The 14200-nt window shown below is 39.3% G+C and overlaps 1 long non-coding RNA gene across 1 annotated transcript; it reads right to left on the bottom strand.

The window, feature by feature from the left end:
• Positions 1–288: 288 nt before the first annotated feature.
• LOC120303896 lies at positions 289–3823 on the bottom strand. Its single transcript, XR_005555552.1, has 3 exons — positions 3738–3823; positions 628–733; positions 289–468 (listed from the first exon to the last, which is right to left on the bottom strand). It is a non-coding gene; the product is annotated as an uncharacterized LOC120303896 (long non-coding RNA).
• Positions 3824–14200: the final 10377 nt, after the last annotated feature.

Consider the following 14200-nt stretch of genomic DNA (forward strand, 5'->3'; position numbering starts at 1 on the left):
CATGTCACAAGAGTGGATGAGGGACTGAATGAAGAAGGAACATCAAAAGACTTTCATCTTGCTTCACCTTGTATTATTCTTCTGTGCCTGGGAACTGTCCCTCTAGGATATTTCTGAACACTGTTTTAGAGCTGTTTTAAAACATGGCTCAACTTGTGTTTATAAACTACCTGTGCGAGGCAGGCAGGCAGACTGGCATTATGAAGGCAGAAGTGAGGTATTCAGCTTCTCTTACAAGCCAAGCTCAAAGACCAGTGATTACAGAAGGAGGGCTGTACCTGGAGAAGACCCTAAAGATGATGGCCAAGAGGAGATGGTCAGGTCCCAACTCTACTCCACGAGCAGCAGTTATCAATGAAGCAGGCAAGATATTATTCATGGTTGCTAGAGCAGTGTGGTGGCCTAGTGGTGAAGACACTCACTTCCCATTCAGGAAGTTGAAGAGAGGTACTGGCAGATGTTTTTTTCCTAAGGTGCAAAGAAAAAATATCTGCTGCAAACTCTGCATAGGCATCAGAAAGGGCGTCCAGCCAGCAAATGCTCAGCTCCAGCCAGTTGCCCCAATTCTACCCTGAGTAGGAACTACAGGGTTTTAAAAAGGGAGGGGTTTGTTTACTCTGTTTTTACCTCTATGATTGATTGATATGCTGCCTTTCATTCAGGAGCTCAAGATGGCATTTGTAGCACTCCCTATTTTCTCCCTCAATTCCAAGGTGAGTTGACCTAAGAATGTCTGAAAAAGAGAGGAAAAAATACATTAAAGCTGGAACAGCTAAGGAAGCCTTCAAGCTGCTTCAGTTAGGAGTTGGAGATATGAGAAGGAAAAGGACATTAAAAAATGAGTTACTAGAGCATATTTTTGTGCAGAGGAAAGTGCCCTGCACATTTAATGCTTCTTTCATTTAATTATTTGGAAAATGCAATGTTATTTCAAAACATTGAGATAACTTGAGTGGAAGGCTGTAATACATTTCTTCTTGCAAGTGAAAAAATTGGAAATAGTAGGAAAGAAGCAAATCTTAATCTGTGGTCACTTGGTTAAACACGCTCAGTCCCCAAATAAGTAGCAATGAAAGAAATATGCATTTGCGCATGAATGGCATGTTTTTAGCATGATCTCTCATTCATTCATTCATTCATTCATCATTCATTCATTCATTCATTCATTCTTAAAAAAGGGCTCCTGTGCAGCTCCTTAACATTTTGGTGGCATTATTCCCATGAGTTGTAGTTTCTAACTTTGTAGCAATACCTATATTGTGCATATTATGTGCATATTTTATGCAGATAATTTTCTTTTATTCTTATGTGACCACTCTGGAGGAAATTAAGAGTGAACTCTCTTTAGCTGCTTTAGAATTAATTAATTGCTAAGGTTGTATAGAACTCTAAAGAGTCACTTTGATTTCACACTGCTTTCAATCAGGTGCCCCTTTGATATAAAGCACTGAATCAAAATAGCATTCTCTTCCAAAATGCCAGGTTGGAGCAGTCATCTTGCTTGAGCCCAAACACTAAAAGAGCAGCCTATGCAGAAATATTCCTTTCTATTAGATTGAAATGATGGCCAAATCAAACTGTCCAACTCTGATGCTTCAATTGGGGTGTCAAGACTTTTCTGAGTTAAGGCATCCTCTTCTTTCAGACTGCTGTGATGGTCCTGCTCATGGTGACAACTCAAGGCAGATTGGAACCCCCTTGCATGTATGCTTAATCATTATGAATATTTTTCAGGGCTAAACTACATGATGCAACATTTATATTGCACAGTTTCCATTTTTATTTCAGAGTAAATGTGGGGTGATTAGGACTGCAATACGCAGGAAGACTTAATCCATTCCCTCAACCAGATGTATAATAACATATGTTTCAATCTGTACAATAACTAGAAAGTTAAAAACTGCTGATAGTGGAGCTGAAGAAGCTTCTTGGATGAGAAGAAAAATGTCTTCAAAAGAAAAACAAGAAAGTCCAGTTGCCTCATGAAAGAGCATTTTTGGGATAACTATAACCTGGATGACTGAGAATCTCCATAGACATTTAGCTATGCTGATAGTGGAGGGTTTTTGTTTTTGTTTTAAAAAGCATGTGGTTGGGTAAAAAGAAATAAAGTTGTAAAAAGGGGCTAAGGAGCAGGATTACATTTTCCGCTCCTCACATGTAGCAGTCTCAAAGTCTGCAGTGTTAAAATCCAAAGCAGATAAAGAGCCTTCATATCCAGTGCAAGCAGACCCTCTGTATCTGTTGGCAACCTGTTAACAGGAAGTGTTACAGAATAGTGACAGCACGCAGTTCTCAGTTGAACATTAAAAGAGGGGGGAAAGATATTTCCAAAGATGTACTCTGCACCAGTAAATATTGGCACATCCATGATGTTGGTTCAGCATCCGTAGGCCTTGCCATAATGCAGCAATAGTCTTCTGCAGTTCCTCTTTTCATGGTAAAGAATCACTTGCACATGTGGTTGTCCTTATCCAAAAGCAAAAGAGTTTATTTGAATCGAGAAGGAGAAAATCACAATCATATATAGATCCAAATAGAGAAAAATCCAAATAATAGGGTGCCTGACTGTCTGAGTTCAGTCACATAGCAATTAGTCTGCAAGCATAAGCAACAGTCAAAATGGAACAATTAAATGCTGCTCAGCAGTGGTAAGTGGCATTTTTTACTTGCGGGATGTGAAACTGAAAGGGTGGAAGGACCTGTGGTTGCAATGGGCAAACCAGCTGCGGGAGATTAAAAAAAACCCATCTTTTTCAAGTTGAGCTTAACTCCTGGTGATGTCATGGAAATAATATAGAAGTGGTTTGCCACCATCATTGGCTTCTTTGTCCTCTTTTTTTTTTAATTTCCTAATTAGATCTATAGACCTGGTACATCATGGCAATCTTCTACTCAAATACTAATGGGGTAAGCCTATTTATCTTCTGTTTTTACTTATTTTCCATTATGCTTTATTATAATTTACTTTCACTATTGCTGTATATGAATACTACATCATAAAATGATACTGGCAATCCATGTCAGGAGCAAAAACCCAAAGAATATCTATAACACCTTACAGATTTAATGCAACTTCACACTCACATGTTTGGATGACAGCAAAGACTAAAACACTGAAATAAGATTTCCATCAAAGAGTGTAATAAGCTAAACCAATCATCCTGGATAGGTTCATTAATAATGTTTTGCAACATTATTACCAGCATGTAAAGCCATAAAGCACTGTGAAGTGGTATATAAGTCTAAATGCTATTGCTATTGGTATGTCTTCTTTTCAGCATGGAAGCACATTAAATATCTGGTCATACTTTTTTTCCAGTTGCAATAGGTAATTCTCCCACCCATCCATCTTTTTCTGATGCAAATATTGCCCTCATCCTACAAAGAACCTGCCTCCAATATTGCATGGAGACAGATGTTGTATTATCAGGGTTCTATCAAAGTTGGAGGTGTCGTAAAGCCTCTTCCTTTGTGTGGGAGCGAGCATCAATGTTTTGAGTGTCATCTGGAAAGATCCGGGAAGATGCTGGATAAATGGAATCAGTCAGAGGACTTGAAGGTTCTCATCAGGCTTTTTCCAGATGTTTTGGGTTTAATAATTAAAAAAAGACTCTACCCCCTGCCATTCTGGTAAATGAAACCCACATTTATTTTCATCAAGATTCAATTAAACTCTTCCCTCCCCACCACCTCCCCAAGATGAGATGATGTAAGCTCTGAGGCCTGAAAGATACCTCTGTCATAGGCTGCTTATTCTTTGCTTCAGAAATAACAAAGACAACAGCCAGCCATGCATCCTTCCCAAGGAGCTCGAGTTTCCAAAAGCTCTTCAGCCATAGCTGGGCCCAGATTTCCAAGAGAGCTGACACCTGAAATATCAGAGCATCAGGGGTGTCACTGGCATGTCAGAAGCGATTAGTTGTAACACAGACTTACATCCAACCCTGAAAGGCTTCTGGCAGCCCCCAAGGAGAAGTGCCATTAAAGCTTCAAGAAACAGTTGATGAGAAATTGTGTGCCACCCAGAATCACTTTTGTGGCTATACAAATTTGATTAATAAATAGAACAATTTCTTCCATAATGCTAAACATATTTGGATTCAGCAAAACCACATGGATATATAAAAAGAATACAGATATAATGTATTACCATACCAGAAAAAAAGCCAGTTTGGTCTAGTGATTGAGACACCAGGTTACTGAGCCAGGAGACAGCAAGTTCAAGTCCCACCTTAGCCATGAAAACCAGCTGGGTAGACCTTGGGCCGGTCACTCTCTCTTAGCCCAATCTACCTCACAGAGTTGTTGTTGTGGGGCAAATAGGAGGAGAAAGGTGTGTTGGATATGTTCATTAGCTTGATTTTTTTGTAAAAATAATAAATATGGGATACAAATAAATAATAAGAATATAAAATTTCAGAAATGAATATAATTTGCTATCTTTAGTTTCTGATACAACAAAGCAAGGGGAAAACTGAAGAAGCAAAACAACAAATCTTAGAAAGAATCATGCTTTTTTCCCACATACCACTTTCAACCTGGCATCCCTGAGAAACAGGATCTAGGGAAATGCATTGACATTTGGATTCAGCACATGCAAAGCTGCCATCATCCTAATATTGAAATATTTCATTCTGGACGTTTGTACCATTAATGTCTCTAGAACAGGACAACTGAACAGAAATTCATGGCCTACAAGTTTGAACGCCCCCAAATTCCTCCAAAACATTTTTTTTGTTTAAAAGAGTTAAAGCTTCACATAAGAATTACTTTCTTCCTGTCTTCCATTTGTGATTTGTGCCTGCCTTCCCCATCCCTTTGCTCTTCCTCTCAAAAAAAAAAAAAAAAAATGCTTGGATAGTGGAGTGCCTGGAGAATCTACATTTAGAACCTGGACAACATTTTGTCCAAGATCACTACAACCCCAGCTGTATTAGTGCCATCCTCTGGCTACCACTGAAACTCATGGTTGTAATTTAAGGGGAAATGGATCATTGTTTGCATTTCTATTGGCAGAAAGAAAACTCCATTCATTCCAAAAACTAGTGCCAGGATTACACTCTTATTTACAACCAAGAAACTCCTCATAATGACAATAGGAGGAGTAATAGAGCACATGCTGTGTGTACAGAAGCTTCCAAGTTCAATGCCTGATACTTCCAAGTAATGCTGGAAAAAAAACTCTAAAAAGCTGAAGGTTTGCAGCCAGTATATTATCCTGAATTAGTGGTTCAGTGGTCTGGCGCAGTTTCTAATGGACTCAATCAACTCTTGGGGTTTTGAGATTGCCTGGGTTGATAGATTATAACAGGTTGTTATCTGTGCTGTAATTCTCTTGTAAGGTGCATCTCCTCTCCGGTTGACAAATACGTTTGCAGTGACTTCCCACAAAGAAAAGTGAGAGCCAGGGTTCAAATACAATATGGATCAAGCAGCATTCAAACGTTTCATTGCTTTGGGGAAATTGGTTATTATAAAGTTTGCATCTGATTTAAAATTTCTGTTTCTTCAGTGAAGGAGACAAGTAAAAACCAGCATGAAGAAATAATTAAATTCTAAAGGGAAGGAGAAATGATAGGATAGATGGGTGTTTGTCATATCACTTAAGTCAGATGGACAGTGTAGAAATGTGATGATAAAAATATGGGATGAGCTAGACTTAAAGGTTGCCAAAAAAAAAAAAAAAGAGTCAACACAGAGAAGAGATCAGATCTAATGTGCTCTGCTAGGGCCGAAGCACACAGAATCTCCCACGTATGGAAAACTAGACTGAAAAGCTGAGGAAAGCCTCAGTCCCATCATAGATCTTGCCAGTTTCCATTTTTGTCTTCCCGATTAATTTCCAGAAGCATTTGTCCTTACTCTACAGACTGCCCTCTCTGTCTCCAGAGGAAAATGACATAGAGCCGGTCTCTTTTTCTGCCTCTTTCTATCTACAGGCATAAACCCAGTGGTGGGATTCAGCCAGTTTGCACCAGTTCGGCAGAACCAGTAACTAATTTTTTGTTGCCCAGGCCCAGAACGGACTTCCAGAAGTGACATCCCCACAGAGAATATGTTGTTCACATATTTGAATCCCACCACTGCATAAACCTGTAGAGCAGACACAAGTCCACATGGAAATCTCTAAGGATGGTCTCAACTAATTTCCTTATCTTTGGAAGCCTCATTTTTACACACACACCCAAAAAGGAGCCAGTGCCTTGGGGCCACAAGATGAGCTATCTCTGGGGAAGCCCAGCAAGAGCTACCCAGTGCAAGAGCTGACGTGGTAGTGGTGGTGAAGAAACATACACTAGATAGAAAGAGAGAGAGAGAATAAAGCCAATCTCTGCTCCAACATCTTGCATTCGTTTATTTTGCTTTTAAATGGAAGAAAATATCCAGAGTTCCAAGGAAACATAGTTAAAATGCACCATATTTTGCTGAATTAAAAACACATTCAGTACCTTCCTTCCACTGCTCAGAAATATAAACATTGTAGAGTGAGAAAAGAGTTATGTATGTGCAGAGTCAGTCAAAAGGATATTTTAGAAGTTGAAGTCTTCTACTGCTGGCTGTCCAGTTGTACACCAACACTGTGTTTGCACAACATGCTAAACTTCGTTTTGTTTAGCAGATGATGGGTCAGGAAAGAAAGAGTTGACTGAACATGTTAAGAGCCCACATTGGGGATTACATGATAAGGTCAGCAAAACAGAGTGACTGATCCACCCTTATCAGTCCACTGGCAGACAACCAGCAGTATTTTCTCAGATATCCCACATTTTACTGGACAGTGGTGAATTCCAAGACCTATGTTGGACCTATGCGGAGGATATTCTAGGCCCTTTTGCAGACAAAATAACTTAGAGACACTCAAAATTAGGATCTGCCAGATCCAGATGAATAGTCAAGGCTCAGAGACACGAACCAGTGGATTACTTAACCATAGTTTATTGAATTATTCAAAGTATCTGGGTTTATATAACTTTGAACTACAAACAAATCATACTGGCTAAAATAACACATTGCATTGAATACAGAGCAGTCAGTCGGATTTTAGCCTAGAATGGTGTTCAAACCCATCTTAAATGTATTGTTGTACTACATGGGAAGAGTTTTATGGTCAGGTTACACTTATTGTCCAAATGACATACATATTTATGACAATTGGTTAATCGACTAATTAAGGTTCCAATTCTATACACATTTACATAAAACCAAGTCTCCCAAAATGGGAATCATATTTTGCATGAGTTAATTGTGCATATGTTTCAACCTCTGAAGTATCTTTGCCAGGATAGTCTCTTTCATTGCAACCAATCTTTCCTTTTTCTGGACGGGGAAGATAAACAGTTCCAAAACAGCACCAGGCTCCAGCCATCAGGATTTAATTTTCTAAGCTGGTAACCAGGCTTGAGGAGGTGTCCAGATTTGCATCTAAACATGGCACAGACATGGGTTAGTAACATTCTTCATCTTCCTTGTCCCTGCAAAGTTGCTTTCATCTTGTCCCCAGCCTTTGAGAGGGTTAAGTTAAACTCAGCTGAATTCCTATTAAAGTTGTGCTCAACCCTTGTCCCAGCACCACCCAAGGGTAATCTCAAGATATACAAAAGTCTCCTCTTAGTTTAAAGGAGAGTCAGAGGAGTGCAAGTATCGGAAGAAGCTTAGGGATGGCCAATGGAGACAGTCTATTTCTGCCAACCTAAAGACTGGTGGACAGCGGCCTTAAGGCAGATAAGGCTTTCATGAATTTCAGGATTCTGCTTGAAGTGATTCGGTGTTTGAGAAATACTTAGTCTTAAGCTAGGCAGAAGTTGGTTGACTGGGTGCAGGAATGCTAGGCAGGCAAGCAGTACAAGAGCATTGAGAGAATTCTGGTTTTAGTGTATTTTAGTTTTATTTATTTTGTTTTTATCCCACCTTCATTATTTTTTATAAATAATTCAACGTGACGAACATACCTAATGCTTCTTCCTCCTCCTATTTTTGCCTCAACGACAACCCAGTGAAGTGGGTTGGGATGAGAAAGAATGATTGGATATTCTTTCTGCCAAGGTCATCCAGACAGCTTTCATGCCTAAGGCGGAATAACAACTCATGGTCTCCTGGTTTCTAGCCTGGTCCCTTCACCACTAGACCAAACTGGCTCATGACATCTTCATCACGTAATTTTAGTTGCAAAGTGCTTTAGGAAAACATTCTACTTGAACTTTGCAGAACATTTCTTAACAGTAACAACAGTACAACAGTGGAATCAAGTTACCTAAAGAATTAGAGGAGTCTCCCTTGTCAGATGCTTTCAACTAAAACAGGGGTTCTCAACCTTGGCAACTTTAAGACTTGTGGAATTCTGGGAGTTGAAGTCCACAAGTCTTAAAGTTGCCAAGGTTGAGAACCCCTGAACTAAAAGCTGAACAGCTGCCTGGTAGGGACACTTTAATAGGGGTGCCTGGATTGAGCAAAACATTGATTGACTATATCCTAAATGGTCCCTTCCCCTATATAATTTTATGCAGTGATCAAAGCAGTGGATTGATCAAGGCTAGAAAATCCAGGCTCAAGCCTGCCCTTAGCCATGGAAACTCATTGGTGATTTTATGCTAACTAATCTTTCTCAGCCCAACCTAATCACAGGCATTACTGTTGTATAGATCAAATGAAGGCAAAGCCCATCTAAGCCTCCTTGAGTGCTTGAAGGAAAGATGGAATCAAAATCAAAATAAACAATTCTATGTAAAATAATTCAGTAAATATATTTAGTTCAAAATTTACTAATAAACCCGTTTTTCAAACACATTCAAGAAAGAGTTGTTCAAAATTACAAGGATCTAGGCTTCTAAGTATTAATAGTCCTCATGTTTACATTCACATATTTGCTGTCAGAGATATTGGATACATTTTCTTTTTCTTTTTGGCTGCATCACAGAACTGTTCTACTCTGCTCTATCAGTGTGAATAGAGTTTAATTGTTCTGGGAAAGCAATTGGCATTTGACTACAGAGTACAACAAGCCTTGAGGCCTGAAATAAAAAAAAGCAATTGAAGAACAGAAGACAAAATGCAAGGATGGAAAAAGTTTTGCTGAACTGGTTGATTGGGGTAGGGAAAAAAAAATGTAGCTGTAATAAGGGTCAGCGACAGATCACAGAGAGTACAGGATTCTGATCCAAGATCTTCCTGATTCTATCATGTTCTTAGCAGAAACAAACAAAAATAATCCTTTTTGGTATCTCAAAGGTGCTTTTTTTTTCTTCAAAAGCTTTTTTGATAAGAAGTGTTTTCTTCTTCCTCCTCCTCAAGGAAAAAACAGTCCAGTTGCCTTTTGAAATAAAAAGCACCTTTGAGACAACTATGAACCAGATACCTGAGAATCTCCACAGACTTTGAGTCCCTTTGGGTCTCACCAAATAATTTCAGACTTATAGTGACTTTGGGAAGCATCCCAACAAAATCTTTCAATGTTAAGTTACTGTGCAATTTAAAGTGGGGCAGGGAAAGAAAACTCTGGAAACTGATTGCAATCTTGGAAGTTCTTGGGTCATCCTATGGCTTTTATCATAAATAATCCATTGATAAATGAAAGTTTTGCATATATAGATAGGAATCAAAGGACAGGAATTGACAGGAAGACTATGAGAATATATCCATGGCAAAAAAAAAAAAAATGTGTCCGAGGGAAAATGCTAATTTTAATCTGGAGCTGTACCACACTCACTCCACAAAAGAGAAGAAAATAAGTTAAGAGCATATCCTTTCCCACTCACCAAGCAGACTTTTGGGGAAGGAAACAATTAAGTGGTGCTTTGTGCTCTGAGAGGTACTGAATCATGTAAAACCAGAAACATCACTAGGAGCCATAATCACAAGACTACATCTGATTTACTTTGGCCACCTCGTGAGTGTGAATTCATTGAAGAAGTCAATGATGTTAGGAATGGTTAGTGGAACAAGAAGAAGGGGTGAGCAAAGAACACACTGGCTTGATAAAATCAAAACTGATACCAGGATGAATATCCAACAACTGAAGGAAGCTATGTTTGACAGGGTAGCATGGAGAACACTTGCCTATAAGTCTCCAAGAATCAGACAAGACTGAACGGCTAAAATTACCACTACTGCTTTGTGCTCTAGTTGATCCCTTGCAAAAGAGGAAGGGGAATAGATATATATCTTGTTACTGTCACCCCTTTCCATCAGCTTGGAAAACTACATAGGTAGACACAATTGCAAAAATCTGTAAAAAGTCAAAAACACCCATATCCATCCCAATGGAATCAGCAAATTAATGTAAATTTTCAGATTGTCTGGGGGGGGGGAACCCCCAAGTAGCTGCTATGGAAACTGAAGTTATCAAGCCACCTTTCCCATTTAAAAACATGAGAACACAAAACTATGTCACTGAAGCCTAGGAGCAAACAGAAACAAGAGTTCTTGCCAACTTAAAAACCGAAATCGTAATCAATCAATTTTTAATATTTTGGACAAAATGGAGTTGAGCCACAAATAATTTGGCTTTGCTGCAGATTCACAGTGGAATTTTGGAGTGGTACAAGCTACCTCATGAGGAAAGACCCAACTGGCTAGATTTGCAATAGACCAAGCCATAATATTTGTGTGAATTTAAAGGCCAGATCTGACCAAAGTAATCAAGGGAAACTCAAAACTGGCTAGAACTGCTAGAATTAGTTCAGGCCGTAGCAAAACCTGTTCTGAACCTTTATTAAGACTTTGTCTAAACGGTACTAGGGAAGACCCCATAGAAACAATCTGTATGCCTTTGTATTATAAGAACTCAGCAAATAAACTGTGTACATAAGTGACTTGTCTGTTCAAAGTGGGACAGCCATATTTTTTTATTCAACCCAAATATCCTCATTTAACTTTTGTGCAAGGAGAACAAGGAGGGGGGAAAACCCTGCATGTTCCTGCAATCAGGAACCCAACTATAACTATGTCAGAAGAAAATGCACTTTGGAAGGTTGGGAAGAACATCTCCCAGCCCCTATAGTATGTATATGAATTGCTTCTCTTTTGTCCTTCCCAAGTCCCTATGATTTTAGCCATTGTGACATGAACATACATAACTTCCAGCCAAGTTCTAGTATAGTGAAATTTAATGAGAATTAGAGTTCTGAGAGATCATAAGCTCAGCTTCAGAAGTCAATAGGTTAGCTTAAGGCAAACCTAGGCATCTCTCTAGGAGACTATAGTTTTGCTGTCTAGGAGACTGTAGGAACTCTTGTGGATATGCTCCAAAATTCAAAACTAAAAGAATAGCAGAACTCTGCAGAGCCTTTGCAAGACATAGCGTCCACATTTCTGAATCTGATTTATAGTGGATATATCAGATATCCCAATAGGACCCGGTACAGATAATTAAAAGGCAATTGATATAAATAAACCATCATTATAGTGCCATAAAGCTGTATTTTGGAAAGCAAGAGAAATTGTAAGTGGTTAGTGCCAGAGGGACCACCTTCTAAATCAGCCAAACATGCACCCTCTGGATTTTGCAGCTGCAGAGGCTGAAACAACTAACTTGGCATCTCTACTCTTTTGTATACTGAGCCACACAAGTTACACAACATCATTTTGGGGAGACATAAATGCAATCAAATAGATATCTTTGGATAGGAAGAGACAAAGAACAGCAATGCCTTGTGAAAAGCCTAACCTGCAATAAATTCTCCCTCTTCCCTACTTCTTTGTGTTGTTGTTCAGAAAATAGTCTGTAGCCAAAAGCAATCAATTCACATTAACTAGGAGCTCCGAGGAGCCCATTCCATCAGTTTCATCATCCACTTTCAGAAGTGGATCTGCAATGCTCCTGTTGCCACTACACATCTGAGTGCGGTCTACTCACAGACTCCAGCTGTCAGTTGAATACCATAATCTCCAGAGCACTCCATTGGGTTTCAGTTTCTCTGCAAATATATATAAGAGTGGTGCAGATACATCAATTGGTGGTTAACAAGAAAGGGGACTATAAGGAGACCATGAGGTTCTCTTAATTAGCTCAACCGTTTCTCAAAGCTTCTCCATGAATCCAACATTTAAACTTTGAAAAGAATTCAAATTACTTCTGGGGGCTGCGGTAAACAGAGTGTTCTGGATAGGTACCGGTTATCTGTGTAGAAAGTCACAAATGAGACTTTGGAGACACTAGACCAGTGGTTCTCAACCTTTCTAATGTCGTGACCCCATAATACAGTTCCCCATGTTGTGGTGACCCCCAACCACTTATACATCACCGGGTGCCAGGGGTGTGGCCAAAGAAAAGGGGAAAAAATGGCAGACTGCGTTGTTTGGCGACCCCCGTGAAATGCTCGTTCGATCCCAAATGGGGTCCTGACCCACAGGTTGAGAACCACTGCACTAGACAGACAGAAAGTTAGAAAAGCATGGTCTTTTAGTGGTGTTTCCCCTCTTTTTTATTATTCCCTTCCGTTGTGTCAATATTATTGAAATACTACTGCAGATAGACTGTCCTTCAAAGGGTTCCCAAGCAAAAACCATTTCTTCTTCCTTGCTCTCACTTCCATGTGGAAGATTCACCCAGATACCAAGCAACTACTGCCAACAGTACTGTCAGTCCACACTGCAACAGGCAGGGCACATGGCAGGTCGCCTCACCTAAATAATATTTGTGGGATCCATGTGCTATTCCTCTTCAGTGGTGGCTTCTGATCTTTGGAATGGTTTTACCCTGAGATGTGGCTGGGTCCGACCCTGCAGGCTTTGAGGAAGGCAGCTAAGACTTGGTTCTTTCCCAGGCCTTTGGATTAGGATGAGTAGCATCCCCAAATTTAGTGGTTAAAATTAGGGTTAGATGTAGGAGATTTTAGATGGATGCATTTCCTACACATATAGAAATACCTGCACCCCTCCTCTTATAACAAACAATCTTAGTCCATCATTTTAATTTAATATTTGACATTATTCTTTCTACCTAGGTGACTTGAGAGGTTTTGGTCAACCACCTAAGTGGAAATAAATGGATTGGGAAGTAGTTGAAATGGCATGGAAGAAACTCATCACTGCATTGTCATCTGCATTGATGCTATACTCAGATCTATCTGCAGGGCTGATCAATGCGAGCATGTGTATTGCATGGAACAGCCACTTATGCATGAAGGATAAGGTGACAAAGGAATTCTGGCAATAGTTTTGGGATATGCTGGGTTCTTCAATTTTCTAGAGGGTAGCTTGGCCTGCTTTCATTAAACTTAGTGTCACTAATCTGAACATCAGAGAAGTATGATATAGCTGGTAGAGAATCCCATACACCTCCTCCACTAGCTAAAAAGAATTGTCACTGATAACAATGTATGAGTTATGATACCAGATCAGATGTAGCCTGGAGAGGACAGTGATGGATAACCTGTTGATAATTTATTATCCCTGTATTTGCTCATCAGTAAGATAATACCAAATAGAAGACCTTTTTGATTGCTTTTACTCTCAGGAATGATTTTTCCATAGCTCTTCAATTAAAATGTTTTGAGAAAGGCATGCTGAAGTGATATACTGATGGACCATTGTAAAATTCAGTAAGAGAAATGAAAACAGTGCTATTGGATATAGCACTGGATGCTTGATTTGAAATGCTGGAAAGTAGTAGAAAATGCTGTTTCTACTTCTGACACTTTTTCTCCACACCCTCCATCCACCTCTGTTCTTTTGCCCTTTCTATGACTCTAGTGCCAGTGAGCAAAATGCACAAACACACACATATACAATGTTCTCAGTCCTTAGCTGGTCTTCACAAGGTTTCTTGTTCTAAATTCCTGGTTTCTTCCATTTTTATATAAACGGCACTCTCTTCCACAGACAAAAAATATGTATACTGTATACGATTGCCATGAAAATTACTACTGTATTACTATATATGATTGCCGTGAAAATTACCTCCCCACACAGGAAGGTACAAAGTTTCTCTTCTACACGTTTTGTACAAACCCACTAAATTAATCAAAATCTGGCAAGTTTGATCTCTTAGGAAAGGTCAAATCTGACAAATTCTATTCACTTCTGCCAAGAAATAAAGTATGTGTATATATATTTAGACACCTATGTACACAAATGCGTGTGTGTGTGTGTGTGTGTGTGTGTGTGTACACATACACATATTAACACATACAATTCTGAATTAAAAACAAAATGAAATGCATTGAGAACACCAGCAGGTGGAAATGCCAAGAGCACCATG

The sequence above is a fragment of the Crotalus tigris genome, unplaced genomic scaffold (genome assembly GCF_016545835.1).
Source record: "Crotalus tigris isolate CLP2741 ecotype Arizona unplaced genomic scaffold, ASM1654583v1 scf7180000017625.6296891, whole genome shotgun sequence".
Classification (NCBI taxonomy): domain Eukaryota; kingdom Metazoa; phylum Chordata; class Lepidosauria; order Squamata; family Viperidae; genus Crotalus; species Crotalus tigris.